Genomic DNA, 7,421 nt, shown 5'->3' on the forward strand with positions numbered 1-7,421 from the left:
CAGAGATCCTTCCGGCCTTGGCCCGTTAAAGACTTCTGGAACCTTCCTTGCTGTCTTTATGGAAGGCTGTGGGAGCCGCAGAGGCGGGGCACGAGCTGTTGAGGGAACTCTCCTTCCTTTCAGCCGCTTCCCCAGCGCCGACTCAGCTGCACCGACGGCGAGAAACTAGAGCCCACACGTGCGAGGGTCTTCGTTTTATAATGGGCCACTTCCTTCTACTAGGTGGGGATGCACGGAGGAAGACACCACGGAACATCCTCCCGAGGGGTCAGAACCACGACAGTAGACTTGGGGACATTTCCTGGCCGGTTCGCCCCCACGAGAGCGCTGAGCGCCCGTTCCCGTGCGCCTTCGGGGCCGCCACGGGGCGACAGCGGACCCTACGGGGCGACAGGGGTCCCCACTGAGCGACAGGGGTCCCCAGGGGGCGACAGGGGTCCCCACGGAGCGACAGGGGTCCCCAGGGGGCGAAAGGGGTCCGCACGGAGCGACAGGGGTCCCCACGCCGCGCGCGCCCCTGCCGCCGCAGTGAAGTGACCCCGACAAGGCGTGGGCGGCGGCTCGCGGGGCCGTGGCAGCCGTCGAGGAGTCTGCGGCGCAGGGCTGTGGCTCACCCGCGCACCTTCTCCTACAGCCTCCGGCCTCCACTGGACCTTCTCGCTCGAAAAGCCTTTTGCTCCGTTCTTAGATCACCCGCTTATTTGACCCCCCCGAATTCCTGCGGCCCCACTCGGGTTTCTGCCCGTGTGGCTGCGTGGCTGCGCAGGGGTGTGTCTGTTCTTTGTCCGGCTGGAGGGCGCCAAGGCCCAGGGCTTTCCTCGCGCCGGCGAGGCTGAGGGTACGTCCCGGGCCTGCCCCGCATGCTGGTGGAGGCGGTCGCTCGGCTTCCCGAATGCTGGTCCTCAAAGGGGCCCTCGCCGCACCTGCGTCGGCCCCGTGGCTTAGGTGGCAAAGCGCCTGTCTCGTAAACAGGAGATCCTGGGTTCGAGTCCCAGCGGGGCCTACCGCCCCTTTTCTTAAAACCAGGGCTCCCGGCCCTTATTTTCGGGGAAATTATTTGGCAATCTGTTCCAGTTTTTTTAGTCTCAAGTCATCTCTAATCACAGTACCAAGCCCAGTGCCCTAGACTTCAGCCTTTCCAAGCTCCATTCCACGTGCCTTCTCACCCACCGCCTAGCTCTGGTCTGCCGCGTGGGTATGTTGGGGTTGAACCCTTTGGAGGGATTCAAGACCCAAGATAGAGACCGTATGACTAAAATTGGAAAATATTTTAGATAAACCATCTAAAAATATATTCTTCTGGTTTCTTATAAGCCAAGCCCTTCTTACTTAATCATTTCCATCTACGTACGGTTTATCATTTATTGAATGCTTACTGTGTTGTGTTCTGTGAATTTTCTCACTTACCTTTAATCCCTAGAAATGCTGTTTAAAATAAGCATTATTATATGCATTTTACAAATGAGGAAACCGTAAATCAGGCAGAAAAGAAGTAACTGTCCTTAATCTCACAATGGGTAAATAATCAAGCTAGGATTTAAACCCAATATTTCTCAGTCTTAAGCCCTCATTTTAAATATCAAACAAACATATTTATAAGAAAACAAAAAGTACCCAGTAAGGTTTAGGATATTAGTTCTTAAAATTGTATGAAACATGAAGTCATTTGACTATGTGATGAAAACTTTGACCCATGACCACCAAAAAAAAAAAAAGACGTGAGTAGATTTTGTATATTCTCTCAAGGTGCTTGCTGACCTACTGTGAACCACTGAAAAATGATTCTTGACTTCCATCAATGAATAGAGCACATTGCAAGTGGGTGCTAAGAAAGGGTTGCTTTGATTCTTGAAGACGATTGTATGAAGATCTAACTTTTACCGTGTGATTGTGAAAACCTTGGTTCTGATGCTCCTTCTATCCAGAGTATGGACAGATGAGTTTTTAAAAAAAAAGGGATAAAAAATTAAATAATAAGGGGATAAGGGGTAAAATAAATTGGGTAGATGAGAAATACTAGTGGTCAATGAGAGGGAGGGGTAAGGGGCATGATATGTATGAGTTGTTTTGTTTTGTTTTTTTAATTTCTTTTTCTGAAATGATGCAAATCTTTTAAAAATGATCATGGTGATGAATACACAACTATGTGATGATATTCTGAGCCACTGATTGTACACCATGGATGGACTGCATATGTGTGAAGATTTCTCAATAAAAGTATTTTTTAAGAGTGTAGGGTGATTTAAAGAATATACCTTATTTCTTGACATTGAATTTTTTATATTATTATTTTTTTATTTTTATTTTTTGGCATGAGCAGGCTTTGGGAATCAAACCCAGGTCTCTGGCATGGCAGGCAAGAATTCTACCACTAAGCCACTGTTGCACTGTATTTGACACTGGGTTTTATACCATATCATTTCTTTTCCTCGATCAATTTAAATTTGGCCATTAGAGGCAGATGGCCAGACTGGGGGATCATTATCCTGGAACTGCATAACTTCCAAGAAGTTATATTTCTCTGTTTGCTTCTGGATGTGAGACTGCTGAAATGGGTTTTAAAGAAATTCTAGGTGGTGCACAAACTGGTATTAAGCCCTGAAAGGTCTGCCTTTATATATTTCAGTTTGTGGTTAGATAACTCTTTCATTCATGTATTTATTCATTCCAAAATATGTATTGGTTGCCTCCCAGTGCCAGCTTGTGGAAACGTGAGCTAACAGGTTTGGTCTCTACACCAGCAGAGATGACAGTTTAGTGGGAGAGACAGAAAGTAATTACATAATCACAAACATAAATTTAATATTGTGGCTGTGATAAGGGCTGTGAAAGAGAATGACTGAGATGTAGAACATGGAAAAGGGATTTGATTTAGTCAAGGAGGTCAATGAACGAGCGCCTTGAGCTGCAAATGAAAGCAAGAAGAGTGTAGGAAAGAGGCAGAGCCCAGGATAGTTCCAGCAGGGGGTCAGGAAGTGGGCAGAGGGCTGAAGAGAAGTCAATCAGACCGTGGTAGACAGGGCAGCTGCCCGCAGCCTTAGCAATGGGGCTGGGGGCACTGGCCAAGGACACCTTGGGGAACTTTAATTTTATCTTAAGAGCAACTAGAATCCATGTGGAGGTGGACATGAGCACACATTCTTTTCAATATTAGTCAAGAAATAAAATGTTGAAGTTTGGAGTTTATTCTCCTAATTTATTTATTGTTTTCTTTTTTGGCAACTAGATGTAAAATCAGAGAAGAGCAGAGTTCAAGCAACATAACCAGAAGTGCAGAAGGGGGATTGGTATCAAGCGGCAGGGGGAACCCCATAAAATCGGGAATGTAGACGGTCCTGGTTCCCTTCGTCCTCACCATAACTAATAATGTCTTCAAGAGGCCCTGTTCACAGATTGGTCACACCCAGGGATACAGATTAAGATTAACAATGTCTTTGGTTGGGCTACATAAGCCAACTGACCACAGGTTAATATGAAATCATTAGAAGAGATTGAGAAACAGATTTTAGACAAGACCTTCACGTATGAAAAGATATCTGCATGACTAATCTACAGAGGAACTAGCAATAAAATTACTGAGACTCAGAATGTATCACCGTAGCTGCACTACAGGAAACCCGAAGTTGGGTTTAGGAGACTGCTGCTTCTACCACCATTTCACAATCCCAGAAGCCGGCCACCGAACTTTGGAGCATGGCCCATGGCCACTGCCTCTGCTGCTACTTTCTCTCTACATCTGTAAAGCCAGAGACTAGTAACACTGCTGCAGAGAAACCATGGCTCTGCAATTTGGCTTGCTAGCAGAAAATAGCCAAAATCAGCAGAATGAGATTTTGCCTACTAAATCTCAGAGAAGCGCATTTAATATTGGTCACAGCTCTTTTACCTCAAGGTCCTTGGCTGCAATGGAGTCTAGGAAATGTTCAGTTTAGTTCTCCAATATTCATCACAATTTCTGATAATCCCAATAAAACATTTTTAGTAAACTAGAAGGGGAAAATTATGTTTCAGAAATGCAATTTAAGAAAGTTTCATAACAGAGAAATTTCACTTGGAGTTTTCCAGTGGAAAATACAGAGGAAAACATTGATTATACAGCTGTCATTACAGAGCAGGAAGCCCAAACGCTTCTTAGAGGAAGGATAACTCTACACTGAGGTTTGAGACCTAAATGCCACTTTCCTTCTTCCCTTCCTTCCTTTGCATTTTTCCTTCCCTCTCTCCCTCCCTCCCTTCCAACTTAAAGTGTAAAACTATAAATGATACTATCATTTGTCTGGCTGAATTCAACACAAGTGCTTTTAGGCTATGGGAGAATTTCAGACAAAATATACAAAGTTCTCTTGTTCAGACTGTTTTAAATCAAACTAAATGGCGCTTGGAAACTGAAACATAGACCATTAACTGTATACCTCTCTGTAGGTTAATTGTTCAACAATCGGGGTTACCTTACACAAGTTCCACCTTCATAAACATTTTTGGTTAGATAAAAGGAATAAACCTTTGGAAATTGATTTGTAGAAGCTCTTAATAATTTTTAACATACTTTTATTTTTATATGTATGAAAAATATCTTTACCCTTTATACTTAACTTTTTAGCTTGTCAAAAAAGTCATAATAAATTTGATCTAGGCTACAGAATTTCTGTTTGGGGTGATGGAAAAGTTTTGGGAATTAACGGTGGTGACAGCAGCACGACATTGTGGAGGTAATTAACACTGCTGGATTATATATTTGAACGTGACTTAAAAAGGGACATTTTAGGTTGTATATATGTTATTAGAATACAAAACTTTCTTTTCTTTGGAGGGGGGGTGCATGGTCCGCGAATTAAATGCAGGTCTCCCACATGGAAGGCGAACATTCTACCACCAAACCACACATGCACCCTGAGTAAGAAATGTTTTAAAAGGCATGGACCCTACAGCCCAGTGAGCCCTAATGTGAACTGTGGGCTGTGATTAATTGTGCAGTTATAATAGTCTTGCAGCATTTGCCACAAAGATAATAATATGCTAATGCAAAATGTTAATAAGGGGGAGTATATGAGGACGCTATATTCTCTGCATGATTTTCCTGTAAACCTACAGCTTCTCTAGGAAAAATAAATTTAAAAGTTTGACCTAGGTAAGTGAATCAATACTTTTATTTATTTGATTGGGGTTTTTGTCTTAAACCGGCCTTCCCTATACCAAGTTCATGAACTTTAATGTGATTTTTATCAAAGACAGGCTGTTTCTTAACCTCAACTTCACAACATCCATTTTTAGCTTCTATATTCAACATGTTAAATAAATCACAATTATTGAATCTACGTACAGGCTTCCATCCTTTCTCCCCCTGCGCAGCCAGCAAAGCCGCAGGCTCCACTCCTGGCGAGGTCCTTTGGTCGATCCCTTTAAGCCTCCCTTTGCAAAGCTGGAAGCTAACGCGGAGACTTTTTTTCTTATGGAAACCCGAAGAGTTTGGTCTGCTCCGGCGGGCGGGGATCTCTAGGGCTCTCCGATTCCCTGACGCGCTTTCTTGACTAATGAAAACGTCCTTAGCTTTTGTTCCGGTGGGTCTGGCTCTGGCCCGAGAATTTCGCCTCCGGCAGCCCCCAGTCACGGCCTTAATTACAAAAATTAACGAGGTGGAAAGTTCTCCTACTCCACCATTTCTCGCTGAGCTTCCAGGTCGACGGGGCCCGCTTGGAATAGCTCCCACGACCCGAGGTTTTAGCTGCAGCAACTTAAACACCCAAAATTAAAGCTGGGGTTTCTGCGGCTGCTGGCATCACACGTGCCCTCCTAGGGCCCTTAAAGCGCTTCAGCTGTGCTTCCTCGGATTACTAGGCACCGGGGAGTCTCTCCCTCGCTCCCTGCTCCCTTCGCCCGGCGGCCTCCTTGAAAGTGGCAGTCCCTTATCAGACTCCTTCCCCGGAATCGAGTCTCCATTGCAGTTGAAATCGCGTGGACTCAAATTCCTCGAGGCGCGCAGGCGAGCGCAGTTCTTGGGGCATCCCGAGGTCTCGGGACGGCAGGTGCTCCCATGGACAGCATCTATCAGGCTGCTGACCTTCTCTTAAATGGACACATAGCTGCGGCCCCGCCGCACCCGCCAGGTGACCTAGCTTACTGCAGCCGACCCTTGCAGGGCTTGGAGACCTGGGCGCGCGCCCCGGGCGACCCCCGCTGCTGCCCTGCCTAGCCCAACGCCCCAAGCACCGGCCCGGGGCGCCGAGGTTGAGGCGGGAGAGAAATAGGCGGGAGCGCGCGGCCCCGGGGCCCGGGCGGTGTCCCTGCTCGCATTTCCTCTGCGCAGGAGGAGCAGTCACGCAGCGGCCCCCCCCCAGGCCCGGGCGCACCTCGGCGTTGTGGGTGCCCGCTCCACGCTGTCCTCCCAGGCTGCGATGCGGTGGCGCCTGGAGGAAGGGTCCCCGGGGTCTTGCCGCCTCCCACCCCCTGCTGGGGCTCTACGCGCTCAGGATCGCCCCTGGATGCTGGGCCGGTGGGTGGGTCAAGGAGGCGCAACTCTGGGGCGGCGGGACCACCAGCGTGTGAGCCGCGGCTGAACCCCCGCGGGGACCTACGGCTCGGGAGCAGCCGGGGCCTCAGAGAGGGGACCCTCGGCCTACGGTACACAGACTCCAACAGCCAGGGACTTGACGGATTCCCCTCGACCCCGCATGGACGCCGGGGCATCAGCGAGCCCGCGGTGGCAGCCCGAGGCCCTGCACTGACAGCAGAGCAACCAGAGGGAAGGGGCGCCCACCGGGAGGCCCGCGGGAGAGGCCAGCCTGCCCCAGGAGGGGAGGCCGGGCGCAGGATGAGAGCAGCTCTCCTGCTTTCCCGCTTGCCGGGCAGAGGAAGAGAACCCGAGCGAGAGGCGGGCCGGGGCGCAGCGCTCGGGGCCACCCCGCCCAGTCACGCATCGCAGGCTGAATCCAGTAGCAAAGCGGCAGCTCGTCCTGCGCGCGGCGTGACCGCCAACCGGTGCCCTGAAAGCGGAGGCCAAACCCTTAGGAGCCGAGGGAGGACCCGGCTTCGCAGCTGAAGGGGTGGGTGGAGGCTCGGGACAGTAGATGGTTCCGGGAGATTCGCCGCGGCCCGCTGCGGGGAGCACAGGGCGGTGGGCACCCGGGGGCGGGGAGAGGGGGCGGGATCTCAGGGGTCAGCCCCAGGACGGTGGGGGTCTCACCCTTCCTGCGGGCTATGCCCCGCCAGCCCCTTTCCACGCTACGGCGTCCCCGGGAGGCCGCGTAGAGGAAAGCTGGATTTCATTTTGTGTGCGTATTTCTGCCAAGCTGCGACTCGGGAAAGCAAACCAGAGCGCCGGAGGAGGGCAGCCGCTGGCCTGGCCTGGCCTGGAGACACGTGTTAGGTGCGCGATGACCGCTCCCGGCTGCTCCGCCTGCGCCGAACGCGTCCGAAATCCCAGA

At 49.9% G+C, this 7,421-nt stretch overlaps 1 non-coding gene across 1 annotated transcript; it reads left to right on the top strand.

Annotated features, from left to right (window-relative positions):
* The first annotated feature begins 930 nt into the window (after positions 1–930).
* TRNAT-CGU (transfer RNA threonine (anticodon CGU)) lies at positions 931–1,003 on the top strand. Its single transcript has one exon. It is a non-coding gene; the product is annotated as a tRNA-Thr (tRNA).
* The last annotated feature ends 6,418 nt before the right edge of the window (positions 1,004–7,421 follow it).

This window comes from Tamandua tetradactyla, chromosome 5 (assembly GCF_023851605.1).
Source record: "Tamandua tetradactyla isolate mTamTet1 chromosome 5, mTamTet1.pri, whole genome shotgun sequence".
In the NCBI taxonomy this organism is placed as follows: domain Eukaryota; kingdom Metazoa; phylum Chordata; class Mammalia; order Pilosa; family Myrmecophagidae; genus Tamandua; species Tamandua tetradactyla.